Here is a 19,498-nt window from a genome sequence, read left to right as displayed (position 1 = left end):
GCTACTTTTAATAGGACATGCAAGACATGCAGGAGAATACATCCATGCAATTCACGAGGGTCTCGGGAGTGCTGGAGCCTATCCCAGCTGTCATTGGACAGGAGGCAGGGTACAGTCGCTCGCACTCACAATCATACCTAGGAGTCTCTAATTAATGCATGTTTTTGGGATGTGGGAGGAAACTGAAGAGTCCGGGGAAGACTCACGAAGGCTATATATAATACAACAGTACGCATTTCTAGGTTTCAGGTTTAAGTTAAGTATTTACTAATTTTTTCCTTCGAGGCAATCACGCTACATACATACCCGCTGCAGCCAAACCACAAGATAGAGCTAAAGAATCAGAAGATGACAAGCACGCGTGGTAATCCCTTAAACCACACGTAGCCTCTATTATTTCCCAGCAGCTGCAATGCTCTTCAGTGGGGAAGCGACATCATTAAAGCTTGCCTGCAAATGTACATTATAATGTCTTATGAAATGCAGAGAATAAGATGACAGATGGGGTGGGTGTTCAAAATAAAAGATACAGGGTGGAGAGCACAGTACAGCAGGGTGGGGCAGCTGTGAAGGACAGTTATGAAACGACATAACAGTCAGGGGCGTGGCCAAGCCACTCCCCTGCGCACAGCTGCTTCCGGCAGCAGCTCCTGACCTCCCCACCTCATTATTACTAATTACCCCATGGATTTAACCCTTGTGTGTTGTATTCTTAGTTGCAGTTTGTTTTTTGAAACAGCATTAGTCTGCGTGAGTATACAAGCTTCTTGTTCTGTATGTACTTCAATGTTACATTTCCGCATTCGTTATTCGACGTTTTTGACTCTCAAGGGTACAAGTTTTTCGTTATGTTAAGTCACACGGAAAAGGTTCATCTATAATACTTCTTAATGGGTATGGGGTATTGAAGGTCCTCAAAGCATCTTTTTGCTAATATTATAAAGTTTTTTATAATGCAGCCCTACGGGGGCACAAGCCAATGCAATCTGTAGGCCGGTCCCAAGCTCGGATAAATGTAGAGGGTTGCATCAGGAAGGGCATCCGGCGTAAAACTGTGCCAAACAAATATGAGCGTTCACCTAAAGCAGTGATTCCCAAACAGTGTGCCGGGGTATATTAGTGTGCCGTGAGCGCTCTTCAGGTGTACCGTGGGAAGTTATCCAATTTTATGTAATCGCTAAAAAAAACATTTATTTCCAATAAATAATCTACCTTTATTCATATATTTATGCCAGTGAGGCACAATGACAGAACAAAAAAATCCTCTATTATTAGATAGCAGGAAGAACATACAGATAATTATTAATCTATACATTTTTGGTGACATTTACTTTTGTTGGTGTGCCGTGGGATTTTTCTATTGTAAAATATGTGCCTTGGCTCAATAAAGGTTGGAAATCACTGCTCTAAAGAATCCCACACCAGATCGGTTGTGGCCCAGGTTAACAACGCCCGCCCCCGGTACCGCTAAACTGCAGGGCGTCGGTGGAAATTCAGCTACTGTGGTTCGAAGACAAAGAAGAGGAGGAAACCAGATTTGTCATCAGAAGAAGAAGAGGAATGCACAGAGCCTACAACTGAGTGTAGGGACTTTAAATGTTGGGATTTGACAGGAAAAGCTCAAGAGTTGGTTGACATGATGATTAGGATAAAGGTCGATATATTGTGCATCTAAGAGAGCAGGTGGAAATGTAGTCAGGCTAGAAGTTTAGGAGCAGGGTTTAAATTATTTTACCACAGAGTAGATGATAAGAGAAATGAAGTAGGGATTATTTTAAAGGAAGAGCAGGCTATGAATGCCTTGGAGGTGAAAAGAGTATCAGATTGAGTGATGAGACTGAAATTTGAAATTGAGGGTGTTTTGTATAATGTGATTAGTGGCTATGCCCACAGGTAGGATGTGACCTCGAGTTGAAAGAGAAATTCTGGAAGGAACTAGATGAAGTAGTTCTGAGCATCTCAGACAGAGAGTTGTGATTGGTGCAGATTGTAATGGACATTTTGGTGAAGGAAACAGGGGCGATGAAGTAAAGATGGGTAAGTACGGCATCCAGGAAGGGAACTTTGAGGGACAGATGGTGGTAGACTTTGCAAAAAGGATGGAAATGGCTGTAGTGAACACTTATTTCCAGAAGAAGCAGGAAGATAGAGTGACCTACAAGAGTGGAGATAGAAGCACGCAGGTGGATTATATTTTGTGCAGATGATGTAATCTTAAGGAGGTTACTGACTGTAAGGTAGTGGTAGGGAAAAGTGTAGCTCGACAGCATAGGATGACTGGTGGTGGGTAGGAAGATTAAGAAGACAAAGGTAGAGGGTGCTGTCGAGCAGCGAAACAAGATGACAGCATAATATTGAGGCTCCGCTCAACTCCGCATAAAAACATTTAACTACCCGAATAAAAGTGTTAGAGTGACTGAAAAATGTCTGAGACCACATCAACGACCAGTGGTAAAAGCTCTGGCCGGACCCGTGGCACGCAAAAGCCAAAATCTAATCAGCAGCATGGAGAAGAGCACAAGGAGGCCTGTGATAGCGTACCAGACATGGCGGCTGTGCTAACGGAGCTAAAAGCCCTCCACTCGGATTTTGTTTTCCAAGTTTGACACCACAAACTGCCATTTGAAAGACATGAACAACTCTATCAACGCTTTGGAGCAAAGCATGGTTGAGGTCAGGAACAACGTAGCCTCCAGCACAATGCGTGTAACTGAAGCTGAGGAGCGTATATCATCCCTGGAAGATGATTTGGAGGTGGCGAAAGCGGAGCTAGCTATTGCTGCTAAAAGTATCGCTCTTTTTTGGAAACCAAGGCGGATGATTTAGAGATCCGGGGGCGCCGCAAAAACCTTCGTCTGTTTGGCCTATGTGAAAATGCTGAAATGAATCGGTCCTTGTTGGAGTTTGTGGAGCACGAGTTACCAACATGGTTAGAACTAGGCGGTGACAGGAGCTTCACTCTTGAGCATGTACACCGGACTCTGGCACGGCCAAAACTAGGGCAAAGTAGAGCTGTGATCATTCGATTTCTGAAGTTTCAAGACAGAGAATTTGTTGTACGCACAGCAAGGGAGCTCAACATTACCCAAGAAGAAAACAAGCTCACATTTGCACCAGATTTCGAAACCATGCACCAACGCAACGAGTTCAACGTGGTGAGAAAGAAGTTTGTGTGGAAAGGGCTTTACCGCGGATTCCAGATTTACCCCTGCAAGTTGAGCGTCCTACATGAAGGAAGAATACGGCTGTTTGCCACGCCTAGAGAAGCTGAGGGTTTTTAATCAGACAATCACTTGAATGTTATGGTGAGATTCATGATACACTCTAATGTCAGACCTATATAAATTGTGCCCCTATACCGGTTTTTGGTTTAGCTTATATAGTTATTGCTCAGTGTGTGCTTGGTCAAAATTGGTCATTTTTAGTTAGTTTGACCTTTTCTTTTGATTTTATTAATTTATTTATTTTTGTGGAGGGGGAAAAGAGTAGTAAGTTTCGTTTATGCTAGATTTCCTATCGTATTTATTTAGTTTTTTTTATTGGCGGGTTGGGTGGATGCAATCATTTATGTTTCTTTTCGTTTGCTTGAATAGTTTTACCCCTCCTCCTTAAGGTGGATTGGTGTTAGTCCCCATATCTGTTTTATTTAGAGTAAGGGATTTGGATGTTTTATAGATTTGTTTATAAAGGTTCATGTTGTGTTGTTTAAGTTGCACAGACATTATGTTAATCCAAGTCACTGTTTTGATAATATTGTATTTTGTATGCTTATGGAAAGTATAAGTCAAAAAATTGTTGATTTAAAAATTACAAGTTGGAATGTCAGGGGTCTTAAAAATCTTTTTGGTTTTGTTAAAAAACGTCAAGGATTTCACAATATTGGAAGAGTTTTGAATATATTCCAGGAAGAGGCAGAGTGTAAAGACACAGCACTGCTGTCATTGGATGCACGTCAGGCCATTTGACAGAATTTAATGGTCATTTTTATTCAGTGTTCTACCGCGGTTTGGATTTGGCAATAATTTTCTTAAATGGTTAAAAAAATTATATACAAATCCTACTGCTAGTATTATCACTAACAGTATTACTTCTAAACCAATTGTTATGGAAAGATCCACACGCCAGGGCTGTCCTTTCCCCAATGTTGTTCATTTTAGCCTTAGAACCCCTGGCCATGTCAATTTCGTATGGATAGAGGCTTGACAGGCATCCAAATTGGTGATCAAGATCACAGAATCTCTCTTTATGCTGATGACGTCATTCTCTTTTTGACTAAGTTATCCAGGTGCCTTCCAAATTTATTGGAGCAAATTAAAAGGTTTGGTAGTTTCTCAGGTTATGTGATTAATGATACAAAGTCATCCATTTTATTTTTAAGTACTGAAGAGAGACTTAATCCTGTGGTTAACACTCCTTTTTTGAACGCGAGAGATGGATTTACTTATTTGGGGGTCAAAATTTCCCCTGATGTTAACAATATAGTTCAGGTTAATTATGAAACGTTAATCTTAGAGGTACAACAGTTATTAGACAGGTGGATGATTATGCCAATTTCAATGTTGGGACGTATAAACATAGTTAAAATGAGGGTTTTACCGAATTTTTTATATTTTTTTTCAACCCATACCTCTTCCATTACCTGACATCTTTTTCACTAGACTCAACAGAATGCTCCGGAATTGTATTTGGAATAATAAGAAAGCCAGATTAAGACTACGGTTGCTTTATATGCTTTATGAAACCAGAGGGTTACAATTTCCAAACTTTAAATGGTATTGCTGGTCTGCTCAACTACGATCAGCCATGTATTATTTTTCAACATCACCATCACCCTCTTGGGTAAAAATAGAGCAAGCAACAGTACTACACATTCTATTAAAGTATTATTTATATTCTGCTGAGAATAGAGTATTAAAATAGCAGACCAAGAATCCATTTTTGAAAAACACTATAGATATAAATCACACAAACATATAGGGGACACTCCTTTACTTTCACGCTTTTCTCCCATATGGGGTAAAGCGACTTTTAAAGCTGGAGGAGCAGATGAGGGTTTTAAATTATGGGCAAATAATGATATAAAATCAATAGGTGACCTTTATATAAATGGTGAAATGCTCACATTCATTCAAATATGTCAAAAATTTTCTATTCCCAATAAGCATTTTTTCAAATATCTGCAGTTAAAACACTTTATGTCAGCACAAATCAAAAACATAATGTATGAGCCCCCTTTGTCCAGTTTAGAAGATATTGTCCAGTCAGGTTTGCATGGATGTAAGCAGATATCTATGTTCTATAAATCTCTCGTCTCACATGATACAGAATCAAGTAAAAATAGATTGGAGGCATGGAAACTAGATATTAAAGAAAACAATGAAGTAATTGATTGGGAACATGCATGCCTTAAAGGACAAAAACAAACAAATACTAGAATGAGGCTATTACAATACAAATGGCTGATGAGGGCTTATATGACTCCTGTTAAACTTCATCAGTGGACCCCTAACATTCTAGACACGTGTAGTAAGTGCTCTAATGACAAGGGCACTTTATATCATTGTTTATGGGAATGTTGGAAAGTCAAAGGTTATTGGAAATCTATTGTTCAGACAATTTCTATAATAGTTGGAATTCAGGTTCCTCATTGTCCAACACTGTGTATCTTAGGTATATATCCCAAGGATATTGCTGTTAATAAAAAGAAGGCCACGCTAATAGACTTTGGTCTCCTGCAGGCCAGGAGAACAATTGCATTATTTTGGAAAAAAGTGAACGTTCCTCCAATAAAAGAGTGGTTGTTGGAAACGGCATCTTGTGTTGCACTGGAAAGACTTATGTATATTACGAGAAGGAAGAGCTCAGGAATTTGAGGACATAGAGACCCTTAGAAGAGTTTTTGAAAAAAAATGTGAATGTTGTGATGTGTGATTTTTTTTTAAACACTATTATGTCTGTGCATACTGTGTTTTTTTTTTTTTTGTTTTACTGTTGTGTTTTTGTAAAATTTTACATATAAAAAATCTAAAATATGTTTAAAAAAAAAACATAATAGGATGGTGGATTGTAGGATTACTCTGGTGGTGGGAATGAAGATTAAGAAGACGAAGGTAGAGCAGAGAACCATGCGGTGGAAGCTGAGAAAGTAAGAATGTTGTGTGGCCTTTCAGAAAGAGGTGAGACAGGCTCTCAATGGATAGGAGAACCTCCCGTAAGACTGGACGACTACAGCCGAGGTGAACAGAGAGACAGGCAGGAGAGTACTTGCTGTGTCTTCTGGTAGGAAAGGGGAGAAGGACACTTGGTGCCGGAACCCCAAAAAACAGGAAATCATACATGGTAAAATATTAGCGAAGAAGTGGGACACTGAGAGGACTGAGGAGAGGCGAAAGGAGTACATCGAGATGCGACGTAGGGCAAAGGTAGAGGTGGCAAAGGCTAAACAAGAGGCATATGAAGACATGTACACCAGGTTGGACACAAAAGAAGGAGAAAAGAATCTCTGCAGGTTGGACAGACAGAGGGATAGATATGGGAAGGATGTGCGCAGGTAAGGGTGATTAAGGATAGAGACGGAAATGTGTTGACTGGTGCCAGTAGTGTGCTAAATAGATGGAAAGAATACTTTGAAAAGTTGATGAATGAAGAAAATGAGAGAAAAGGAAGAGTTGAAGAGGCAAGTGTGAAGGACCAGGAAGTGGAAATGATTAGTAAAGGCGAAGTCAGAAAGGCACGACAAAGGATGAAAAATGGAAAGACTGATGACATACCAGTGGAGGTATGGAAGCAATTTGGAGAGATGGCTGTGGATTTTTGACCAACTTATTCAACAGAATCCTCGCGGGCGAAAAGATGTCTGAAGAATGGGGGGAAAAGTGTACTAGTTCCCAATTTTAAGAGCGAAGGTGATGCTCAGAGCTGTGGGAATTATAGAGGAATAAAGTTGGTGAGGCACACAATGAAGTTATGGGAAAAAGTAGTGGAGGCTCGACTCAGGGCAGAAGTATCTGCGAGCAACAGTATGGTTTCATCTCTAGAAAGAGTCTCACAGATGCATTATTTGCCTTCAGAATGCTAGTGGAAAAGTACAGAGAAGATCAGAAGGAGCTACATTGTCTCTTTGTGGATCTAGTGAAAGCCTATGACAGAGTACCAAGAGAGGAACTGTGGTACTGCATGCGTAAGTCTGGTGTGGCAGAGAAGTATCTTAAAATAGTACAGGACATGTATGATGGCAGCAGAACAATGGTGAGGTGTGCTTTAGGTGTGACAGAAGGATTTAAGGTGGAGGTGGGACTGCATCAGGGATCAGCTCTGAAAACCTTCCTGTTTGCAGTGGTAATGGATAGGCTGACAGATGAGGTTAGACTGGAATCCCCTTGGACCACGATGTTCACAGATGACATTGTGATATGCAGTGAAAACAGGGAGCAAGTGGAGGAACAATTAGAAAAATGGAGACATGCACTGGAAAGGAGAGGAATAAAGATTAGCCAAAGTTAAACAGAATATATGTGCGTGAATGAGAGGGTTGGAGGGGGAAGAGTGAGGCTACAGGGAGAAGAGATAGGAAGGCTGGACGACTTCAAATATTTAAGGTCAACAATCCAGAGCAATGGTGAGTGTCGTAAGCAAGTGAAGAAACGGGTCCAAGCAGGTGTGAACAGCTGCCAGAAGGTGTCTGGTGTGTTTTGTGACAGAAGAGTCTCTGCGAGTATGAAGGAAAAAGTTTATAGAACAGTGGTGAGGCCATGTACGGATTAGAGACGGTGGACTGAAGCGACAACGGGAAGCAGAACTGGAGGTGGCAGAAATGAAGATGTTGAGTAGGGATCGCAAAAAAACGCTTACTTTCAATATCGGTTTTAACCGAACACCTGTAGCAAAAAAATGATTAACCGGTTTTAAAATCAGTACCATTGTGGTGTTTACATAATTCACCCGCGGGACCTCGAGTTGGGGTGCCGCACGGACTGTTTTTGTTGTTGCTCTTCTGGGGTGACGAGTTCACAGAGTTCCCGCCGTTATGCGAGTAGTGTTTTAATGTCTGCCAATAAAACAAGTTTTGTTCCTGTGTCCGACACTCTGCCTCCGACTCCTTTTCTCCGGCGCAACACCATTAATCTTTAATTTACTCCGCGGTAATGGCTACCCCATTACCGCGGAGTAAATTGTATACAATATTGACAAAGAAGCTTGTTGAATGTGGCTTTCAACAACGCACTCGTCTAAATTAAATTTTTGTTCTTTTTTTTGTAAAAATGTTTTAATGTTAACATTCTTGAAAAAAGTGGAAATGATATTGGAAATATAGCGCAATGTGGAATACTGGAACCGGAAGAAATTATTGGAAATTGTAACCGATTTCGAAAGTCCGATTACGGTTTCGGTTTTAAACAATCGAAAACCGGTTATAACCGATTAATTGTAACCGTTTGCGATCCCTAATGTTGAGGTTCTCGCTCGGAGCGATTAGCATGGACAGTAGCTGCTGACAGCTAGCCTCAAGCACACTTTCAAATCTTCATCAGTTAGGGTGGAACGGTACGTGGACTTAATGATCTTTATGTGGGGAAAGGCTGACTCACATAAATAAGTGGGGCCAAATAATACACTCAAAAAGGTACCACATTTCCTCATCGTGGGCTACTTTAGCTCTGTGAGGAATTTCCAAAACTGCAGTGAAAAATACTCACAATCTCTGGTGTCCTTTCACATTTACCGGGTTAAATCCTCAATCCTGGCTTCACAGCGTCGTGTAACTACTTTTTGACACCTGGAGAGTTTTGATCGAAACTAATATTTCTGCCTTATTTGTAAAGTCCCGTAACAATGCATCATCTGCTTCAACAAGGGCCTGTTTTCCCATCTCTGCTTCTTGGAAGGACTTATTGTTCTTAACAATTACGTGACTCAACCGGAAAGATGCTTTGGTGCCAGCTTTCGCTTTTGAAGTATAAGTTTGAAATATAACTGCTTTCCAGTCAACTGGGATTTTAGTTCGTTCACATTTCTCTTTCTCAGCTTGCTTTTTGGCCGGAAGTCACTATCATATTTCTCATGTTCAGTCCTAAAACATCTATGTTTGGTAATGCAATGGCAGATTGGCATACACATTTCAAAATGAGCTTCCATTCTGATTTCTTCGTATTTTAACTGAGGTTTTATTGAGGATCAGAGTCGATCACAACTGAATTTCTATAAGGGGAGAGAGGGGGAAAAAAGGACAAAGACAAAGCGCTAACTGTAAGAGAACAGTAATAACAGTAACAGAATAAGAACTAAATCATTCAATATCTACTACAAAGGAACAATAAATATGGATGCAGTGTGAGACTAGCACTACACCCAGTGAAGGAAAAGGACAAGATAGGACAGGAGAAGCATACGAGAAAAGGATCGTGAAACCGGCTATACAACTGGAATTTGATGGGAATTAATTAATGAATTATAGACGTGTAGGTGGAGAACATAAGTGGGGTGATACATAAACTCTTCATGTATACATGACCAATTTGATGCGACAAGTGAGTAGTCCCACACCCAATGAAAGAATCCCAGGAGTGTGTGCCTACAGACATGTGCAAGTGAATTCACACCATTATGCATGCAAAATGACTTAACAGAAATGTCCTATAATTTCTGTCTGCAACGCAGAGACGAACGACATCACCCATTCAATCAAGGACGGAAATCGGGACCAGGGGTGTGCCCAAGGACAAACATGTGGACAGGAAATGTCCCACACACATGGCGGTCCACCAGCACCCCCAAGGCACCCCGGTCATTGGGCAAAGGCTACAGAAACCCCATACAACCACCCGCAGCGACCCATCCCCCGCCACCACCGCCCCACATGCTCCCCGAGACCCACCACCAGGGGAACAGGAAGCTACCCACAACCCGCAGGGCCTGCATCTTTTGGAGAAGTAGTTTGAGTTTGGTAACTATATGTCTAGTTAGCTAGTTAACGTGTGCTACACGCTACTAAACTGTAATTCTATTTTATTGTTTTGTGTTGTATTGAGTGTGTGATTAAATTGTCTTAGACACAAAACAAGTACTTTGTTATACAGTGAAGAAAATAAATATTTGAACATCCTGCTATATTGCAAAATCTCCAACTTAGAAATCATCAAGGGGTCTGAAATTTTCATCATAGGTGCATGTCCACTGTGAGAGAGATAATCTAAAAAGCAAAATCCAGAAATCACAATGCATTGCTGTCTTTGTGTCATGCAATGAAAGTAAGGTAGGCTCCTTATGCTATCTTTGTTGAGGTTTTTTGTTCTTCATTAGACTAACAAAAATGAGGAAGCGCTTGGTGGTGATGGTGTGAACAAGGCAATCATAAAAAGATCAGAATGATCAAAAATGTGCAGTAAATTGTAGAAAGTGATTGATCTTTGATATGACAGTATGACATCCTATTTTCTGATTTTCTTTCTGAACAGAAAAAGAACTTTCACCTGATCGGTTTGCTGTGCCAAAATCAACTAATGAATCAAAAAAGAACCAGACAAACGAAAAAATACCTAAATCAGAATTTCCCTGTGCTATTATGTAACAAGACTCTCCAATGAGAAGTTGTAGTCTGCATCCTCTTTCCCCTCCTTAGTTAGTTAATGATCAATAAGCAGTAATGTTGATTATGCCATTTCTTTATAATAGTGTGTTTTCAACATTTTTCTATACTGTGCTATATTTATTTTTAACCGCACAGACAAAAAAAGTGGACATAGCTTAGTTTTGGATCATTGTCCTGGCAAACATTAAATGAGACGTTGTAGATCTCTTTGAGAAATGGCTTTCTTCTTGCCACTCTTCCATAAAGGCCAGATTTGTGCAACGTATGACTGATTGTTGTCCTATGGACAGACTCTCCCACCTCAGCTGTTGATCTCTGCAGTTCATTCAGAGTGCTCACGGGCCTCTCGCCTGCATCTCTGATCAGTCTTCTCTTTGTTCGAGGTGAAAGTTTAGGGGGGCAGCCGGGTCTTGGTAGATTTGCAGTGGTCTGATACTCCTTCCATTTCAATATGATTGTTGCACAGTGCTCCTTGAGATGTTTAAAGCCTGGGAACATTTTTTGTATCCAAATCCAGCTTTAAACTTCTCCACATCTGTATCTCGGACCTGCCTGGTGTATTCCTTGGTCTTCATAATGCTCTTTGCGCTTTAAACAGAACCCTGAGACTATCACAGAGACTTGATTAAACACAGGTGGCTTCTATTTATCATCATCACTCAACATTGGATCACTCAGAGATCCTCACTGAACTTCTGGAGTGAGTTTGCTCGACTGAAAGTAAAGGGGCCGAATAATATTCCATGCTCCACTTTTCAGTTTTTTATTTGTTAAGACAAACAAGTATAAAATATCCAATAAATTCTGTTCAACTTCACGATTGTGTCCCAGTTGTTGTTGAGTCTTGACAAAAAAATTTTCGATATCTTTTATATTCTATTCTATTTTATATATTTATTTATTTGTTTGAAGCCTGAAATGTGGCGAAAGGTTGAAAAGTTCAAGGGGGCCAAATACTTTCATCAAACTAATATATATATATATATATATATATATATATATATATATATATATATACACACACACACAGTCACTACTGCGATTTTACAGGCGCCTGCGTGCCATCGCACTCACAAATCTGCACAGTCGAGCACGAAACATCATGCGGGTAGAATTTGTTACAAGTAGAAATACATAGATATTGAAAGACGTCCCTTATTTTGTGTAGTCTTGACCAATATTCTCTCTAAACTGTGCACTTGTCACACACTCTCAGCGCACATGAAAACCGATCCAGCGCAGTGAACGACAGCCTGATGTCTTTTTTATTTTTTTCCAACACGGAAGCACACGGTCTATAACAGGGGTGCTCAATGCGTCGATCACGAGGCAGTTTCAGTCAATCACGGGACGGCATGCAAAAAAAAAAAAAAAAAAGACGTCAGCCAGTGTTCCTACTAAGCTACACACGTGCATAATGTGATGTGTGATGTGCTGATCCGGTATCTTCGCACAGATATTCTACGTTGCGTGTACAAATAGAAAATTCAATGCAAATTGAAAGTATAACATACAGCTATTCACTGGCATTTTGCAATGATATTCAAAGAGTGATGGATGACTGGTTGCTCTATCCAATGACACATTTCACATATGTACTGTAAAAAATGAAAAGAAGAAGGAACTGGTTTCTTTTAGGGAGCACACGGAACTTTCTTTAACAACTGCTGCTTTGCCATACCTAGTTTACCTTACACCGCCCCCCTCCCCCCTCAAAGAGGTACGCTCATCTTTACAAATGTTGCAGTATTTACGCAGCCAATCAATGTGTTTTATAATGACAATGTCCTTATACTTCGCCCACCACTGCTGCTTTAGTTAGCGACACAGTCTGGGCAACGCAGAGCAAAGATGAGCTAGACTTGCTGCTTAGGTTAACATTGACAATAATGGAGAAAGTTAAAAAAGAAATGCTGTTGTTTTAAGATGCAATGACTGTCAGAGTATCTGAATAATTGAAGAAAAATAGGCTAAACTTGGGAATATTTTCTCTTTTCCGAGCGGGAAAGGTCCTGGTCTGAAGCCGAAGTACAGGATGAGATGCTGTGTAATTTTAAAATTCCACCTTGGCACAGCCTAATCCAGGATGAAAGCACAGACAATTCAGTGGACAAAAAGCTAATTCTGTATTTTAAATATAGGAGGCAACATAACATTTCCCTTCAAACAGTTTGGGAGCATAATCAATTCTGAATACTCTGAGTCTTCCAGATTGCTTAATTAATGGATATAAAAAAAAAACAGATCCCCTCTACATTTTCCAATTTATTTATTTATTTTTGGGGGTGGGTGGGGTCACCTTTTACATGCCTTTAATGTATGCAGGTCTACTGTTGGTATAGAGATCAGTTAGTCTCAACTATGGATTACTGGATATCACACCAGACTTTAACCCCCAGCCATTTTTTTCCCACTTATATGATGCTCTCGGAAGTAAACAGCTCAGAGGAAAATTCTTCGTTGAGCCCCTTTTTCTTTCATACAGCAAAGCAACGCGAAATGTGCAATTTCATTTCATTTCCATTTGTGTTTGTGTAAAGATCCCAAAATGACTCCTATACTACTACTACTACAATACTATGTCATTTACTTTTCCTCAGGGAAAATAATAAAACTGTTTATTCATTTTGGGAGTGAATGGAGTTGTCAAACACTGGTTTGTAATCTATTAATAAAGTTTGAATTCCCTATCTGTTTTGTTGACATTCCCTTCCGCAAAACTCCATCTAATGGATGCGTAATGTAACCCCAGCCTCTACTGTAGCCTCTATTCTATGAGTCTTATAATGTTCTGCGCCTTATATATGAAAATCATTTTAAAATAGGCCATTCATTGAAGGTGGGCCTTATAATCCGGTGCGCCTTAGTGCGGGGGTTTTCATTGCGTATTCAGGACTTAAACCATTTAGTGAGTTATAAACCAGCAGCAAAATTAATTATAGCAAAATGTATTGTAAGGCAAGACTTGAATTGGAGTAATATGGTCGGACCTCTTTGCTCTGGTCAGAACCCGAGCTGCAGCATACTGAATGAGCTGCCGCTGTCAAGTCTCCTTGAGATAAAAGCATGGGCTTCTTCTGGTCTGCTTGATAAGTGCAAGCTTTCAATCTGGATATGTGCTGCAGATGGTACAGGGAAGTTTTAGTCATTGATTTGATCTTCTTTTCTCGGGTGAATGTTCATATTTGCTTGGCACAGTTTCTATGCGGTATGCCCTTCCTGATGCAACCCATCTCGGGGAGTGGAGGAAAGTTGACGAGTTAAGTTGACGAAACCAATGCTCTAACCACTGAGCTATGGGCCTCGATATAGCCATTGATGTGATATGACTGTTGAAAGTCACCAATCTGTCAAAAGACCTAGGTTTCGGACTTGGTCTTTCTTTTTTAAAGACTCCAGGTATTTACTAACAGCAATACTCTTTTCTTTAGTCCCCCCCCAAAAAAATTAACTATGTTTTGTTTTGATCAATTGAAGAATTTTTTTTTTTACTGTCAGCTTACCTAAATAAACTGTAGTCATCTGGAGACACTGCTAGATATATCTGTCTCTCCTCTGCATACCGTATTTTCAAGACCATAAGGCACACCATATTAAGGGTGCTATTTCTGTATTCAACACATACATAAGGCACACCATATAATTGAACCTAGGCATGGTAAAACATATGCTATCTTAAAACATACTGTGGCACTTACAAGGCAGTGAGGAAGAATTGCACTTTTATTTTTATAAGCAGAAGAACAAGCATACCCTTCTCTCGCACAACTACAGGTGCAGGCAAGTCAATAGTCAAACACAATGCACAATCATGGTGTCACACCAAACCAAAATCATCACACAACAGGAAATAGAACAGCACAACCAGAAGACAACAAAACAAACAAAACGATAACCGGATAAATAATTGACACAAAACATGCACTTCAAACGTTATTAACATGTTTAGCACCACAAAGCATCCTGTGAGCACCTCCAACCTCCCACCAATGCTACAATGCGGTAAATTAAAACATATTGTATCAATCACAAGGCAGTGAGGAACAATTGCGGTTTTATTTTTGCAAGCGGCAGATCAAGCTCACCCTTCATTCACACGACAGGTGGAGGCAAGTCACCAGTGAGCATACCATCAATCATCACGGTGTCATACCAAACAAAAATCATCACACCACAGCAAACAGAACAGCACAACCGGTAGGCAACAAAACAATCAAAATGATAAATGAAGAAATAATTGACAAATGTTATTTACATGTTTAGCACCACAAAGCATTCTGGGAGTAGTCCAGCCTCCCAGCGATGCTACAATACCCTATCTTAAGACATACGGTAGTGTGCATGCACACTATTTAAAAAGGCAGCGGGAGAAAACTGAGTTTGGTTGTAGTTTATTGAAGTATTTAACAATGTAAACTGTGAGTTTGCTTATACTTTATTGACGTTTTTGAATCAAATCAAAATTAAACCCAAAGCCTTTAACTCACTTTATTATTTATTTTTTTTTAATCAATCCTCACCACCATCAGCATTGTGCCTTTAGCACCCTCTTTCACGCCCAACCTTCTCTTTCACGTCTGCATGCTATATTCAGTGATGTCCGCCTTTCTTCTATGCAGTTGTGTTCAAAATAATAGCGGTCAAATGTGACCAACCAGTTTAATCCATGTTTTCAGTATACAGCAGTGGTTCCCTAAGTGGGGCCCACGGGCCCCACCCACCCCCACCCCCTAGTCAGTTTGGCGAAGACGTTGGCTCTGAGTTCACGGTGCTTTTGTACCACACACAAGTTTGATGGCTGTCAAGAGGGCGGGTATGGAGGCGAGTCTTTGAAGTCTATGACAAGGTTGTTCAGTTTCTTCAACATCAAAAGAACCCCGGGGCTGATTAATTGGATATCTCACCAACGCGCCAGAGGATCGCATATCTCGCTGACATGTTCGAATTATTGAATCAGCTCAACCTTTCGCTGCATGGCCCAAGTGTCAACATTACCCGGGGGAAAGGAGAAACTTTCAGCTTTTCTGGAAAAGTTGGCTTGATGGGAGAAACGAGTTGGAAATGATAACTTTGCTAATTTCCCAGCACTTGACAGCCTCGATCTGTGAGAAGCTGATATCAAAGAAGAAATCCAGCATCATTTGAAAACACTGCGGGGAAGTTTTGACCACTATTTTACACCTGATGAATTGTCTGGAAAAGAAGAATCATGGGTTCACGATCCTTTTGGCTTCAATCTTGACAATGCATGACGACGTCGACAGAAAGGATGAACTCATCGAGTTCCGTCATTCAGAAGCCACCTGTCAACAATTTGAGAACAAGTCAACTGTTCCCAAAACTCGCCAAATCAGCCGTGAAATACCATGTTCCCTTCGTTACTACGTACATGTGCGAGGTTTCAACTCTATTAGATGTGAAGACGAAAAAACAAAATCGTCTGGAAGCTAATCATGATGTGAGAATTGCCCTTTCTAGTGTTTATCTACGTTTTGATTTATTGTGCAAAAATAAAAGCAAGAGCACGTGAGAGTGAAAATTGAGTATTTCTTTGTACCAGATTGGCATAGCTGTGTCCAGCACTAGATTATTGGCTAAAGTTGAAATTAGGGGTCCGGGAGTTTTTTTAAACGACTCACTGGGGGTCCGGGCCCAGATTGACTTTGGGAACCACTGGTATATAGTAATCTCTCGTTTTTGTGGTAAATGGGGACCAGAACCCCCCCACAAAAATGTGAAAAACCTCACAACCACAGACATTAGGGGTCGCCACAGTGTGTCATCTTTTTCCATCTAAGCCTATCTTGTGAATCCTCATCTCCAACACCCACTGTCCTCATGTCTTCCCTCACGACATCCATCAACCTTTTCATTGAGCTTCCTCTCGCTCTTTTGCCTGGCAGCTCCATCCTCAGCACCCTTCTACAAATATGCTCATTCTCTCGGCTCTGAACACGTCCAAACCATCTAAGTCTGTTCTCTCTAACCTTGTCTCCAAAACATCCAACTTTGGCTGTCCCCCTAATGAGCTCATTTCTAATACTATCCAACCTCCGTGCATTATATTTAGGTATGGATGAAAAATAAAAAATACAATCACATTGTATTGTCGTATAAATAGAGTGGTAAAAAATGTATACATACACATTTCGATATGATATTTGATGTCTTATGGTACACATTTATATACATTAAGGCCCCCCAACCTGAGCTCTTTGACCTCCTCAGGGAGCTTGCATTTTACGATTGTTAGTGTAGAATGTTTGTTGCTACTGCACCAAAGAATCAGAAACTCCCCGTGAGTTTGTTTTAACTTCAACTAAGACAAAAAAATGTTGACTGCAATGGCTAGTTGTGCAGCTGCTTTTAAAAGAAATTTTAAATCACTCATTCCAATGACGCCACCAACCTGGAAGTAGCGTGGCAGTGTGAAACAACAATAGGTCAATGACTTCAGGTGGGTATCAAAACAATGTGAGCTCAAACTATGTAGTACGATTGTCATGGGCACATTAAAAAAATGGGAGAGTGCACATAATTGAAATGCTCGCTTTTTTAAAAAATGTGCCAATTCCATTCATTTGTACGTAGTTTGAGCTCACATTGTTTTGATACCCACCTGACGCTATACTGAAACCTGCTACCGATTGTAGCCGAATGGAGGGGGAGAGGCTGCGCAACCCAAACTCTTGGGATTTAAAGAAATGTTTCGTCACAAACGGGATGGATGGCACAGAGGATGACATGTGGTGGGAGGAAAATGGGATGTTCATGATGCAATGCAAGAGGCACCAGAACTGTACCAAGTCATCAATGATGAGTTCCACAGCGATGCACCAAAGGTAGCTGCTATGGATCTTTTTCGTATCAGAGATGTGTCAAATGCTTCTTTTGAATTCTTGGCCAAGGATGTGGATTGTAGTGGATAAACTGCACTATGCACAAATGTTTTATGCACAAATATTTAAGGTTAAGTTAAATTTTTGAGACTGTAATATGTGTTTATCAACAGTATTCATAAAATGTTGTGCCATCATTGAGCATTTATTTTAGTTGTTTGAGGTATTCTGTTCTGAAAATTACACGGACCAGGACAAGGGTATCCTGTTGCCTGTCCCAAGATTATACTAAAGCTACATCGGCACATGCACAATGATTATTATTAATGATTGTTGTACGGACAGTTTTTTTTTTAAAACAATACAAGTACAAACCTAACAAAATAAGCAATACAGATCAGTCCTAATATTCTGAGCATAAGGGTAGTAGCAAATTGGTTGTGTGCATTTTACATTGGTAAAGGGTTTTCCTGATTTTTTTATTTTTTTTGGTCAACTTTGGGGGTGCATATTATACTTCAGGACGCATTATACATGAGATATTAAGGGAGTTTTTTGTGTGTCTTTTGACATAGTACTGTAAATATTTGACGGCTAATAAAATTATGAAAAAAAAGTGCAATGGGAGAGACAAGGCAGCTGAGGATGTAATGCACTATATCAGACTTCTGCAATAAAAATCTTGTATTGTGATACCGCTGCATGCTGTCACACACACATCAGACATCATCAGTCTCCAAGACTTCCCTTTCCCCAGCCACTTCTTTCAGCTCTTCTGGAGGGATCCCGAGGCGTTCCCAAGCCAGCCGAGAGACATAGTCTCTCCGGCGTGTCCTGGGTCGTCCTCGGGGTCTCCTTCCTGTGGGACATGCCCGTAACACCTCACCAGGGAGGCGTCCAGGAGGCATCTGTATCAGATGCCCCAGCCACCTCATCTGGCTCCTCTCAATGCGGAAATTCTTTCTCCACGTACTGACGAGCAGCACCATACAGCGGCACGTTTCTGAGGCTCTATATTTCTTTAAATTTTTCAAACCTCGTCGTCGAGTGTGAGAAACACAATAGAGGGTGAAAAGTCCCCTGTTCGGAGCCCTGGAGGACATCCCAGTAGGTCCCAGCAGTGACCGTGACATTTGCTGCACAAAGTGGCTGAATCCTCCTGATGTGTCCCAAAAAGGATAAAAGTTCTCCCAAATACGAGCAGATTCCTCTTGGTAGATCGATAAAGGAAAAAAGTGCCTGTGGCGTAACCACCCCTTGGGTGCCGTGGATGAAGCTTTCGCTGGGCCACAACTCTCAGGTGGTACAGTACTGCAACTACATAATAAAAAATTGCTCTCGCTTAAAAAAAAAAAAAAAGTTTTCACATACCCATGACTAAGATACAGTACATAAGCACCCTATCAACAGGTGGACGAGACGTGCACAATAAGTAAATGGGTAGCGTGGACGAGACGTGCACAACAAGGAAATGGGTGGGACAACAGAAGTTGCCACTCATGCTCTCATTGGCAGATGTCGCGCCGGCAACCAATCAAATGTTTTTTTTTCTTCATTGTTCCACATGTTGCGCTGGGGCCTTGGATCAATCGGCATTGTATCAATCCACTTCACGTAAATATAGTAACTAGTGTCAGCTGATCTGGCTTTTTTGGTGGAAGGGTGAAAAAAAAAAGACGAGATGCACAGAATCCACGAAGTAGAGAGGGATTACTGTACTATGACATATCCTACTGTCCATTATAGCACTTTTTTTTTTCAAACATGATACAGGTATAAGGTTCTCACTTGTACACAATCACCCCACAACATGTCTGAGAGCAGAGCACAGAATGTTGGTATGGATTGGGAACCACTGTGCCAACATATCAAGCAAGCTGAATGAATAACACTTACTTATTGAGTCAAATTACAAGTTTAAAGGAGGGGGTGGCCACATGAGAAACCACAATTGTGTCAGGCGGCCAGACCATTGATAACAAACTGAATTCTCAACCTTGTCCCATTGTAAAATGCATTAAATTCTAGATTTTGAATACTTGTAATTGGAATAAAAGTATTCTGTAAATAT

The 19,498-nt window shown here is 40.6% G+C and overlaps 1 protein-coding gene and 1 long non-coding RNA gene across 6 annotated transcripts in view; one reads left to right on the top strand and one right to left on the bottom strand.

Annotated features, from left to right (window-relative positions):
- Window positions 1-19,498, bottom strand: part of myo18ab (myosin XVIIIA b) — a 243,461-nt gene that overhangs the window by 196,670 nt on the left and 27,293 nt on the right. The window lies entirely within an intron of this gene.
- LOC133505073 (uncharacterized) lies at window positions 311-10,104 on the top strand. The gene is made up of 2 exons (XR_009796145.1): window positions 311-750; window positions 9,658-10,104. It is a non-coding gene; the product is annotated as an uncharacterized LOC133505073 (long non-coding RNA).

This window comes from Syngnathoides biaculeatus, chromosome 8 (assembly GCF_019802595.1).
Source record: "Syngnathoides biaculeatus isolate LvHL_M chromosome 8, ASM1980259v1, whole genome shotgun sequence".
In the NCBI taxonomy this organism is placed as follows: Eukaryota; Metazoa; Chordata; class Actinopteri; order Syngnathiformes; family Syngnathidae; genus Syngnathoides; species Syngnathoides biaculeatus.
Note: the sequence above shows the minus strand (reverse complement) of the source record. Positions and strands in the feature narration are given on the sequence as shown.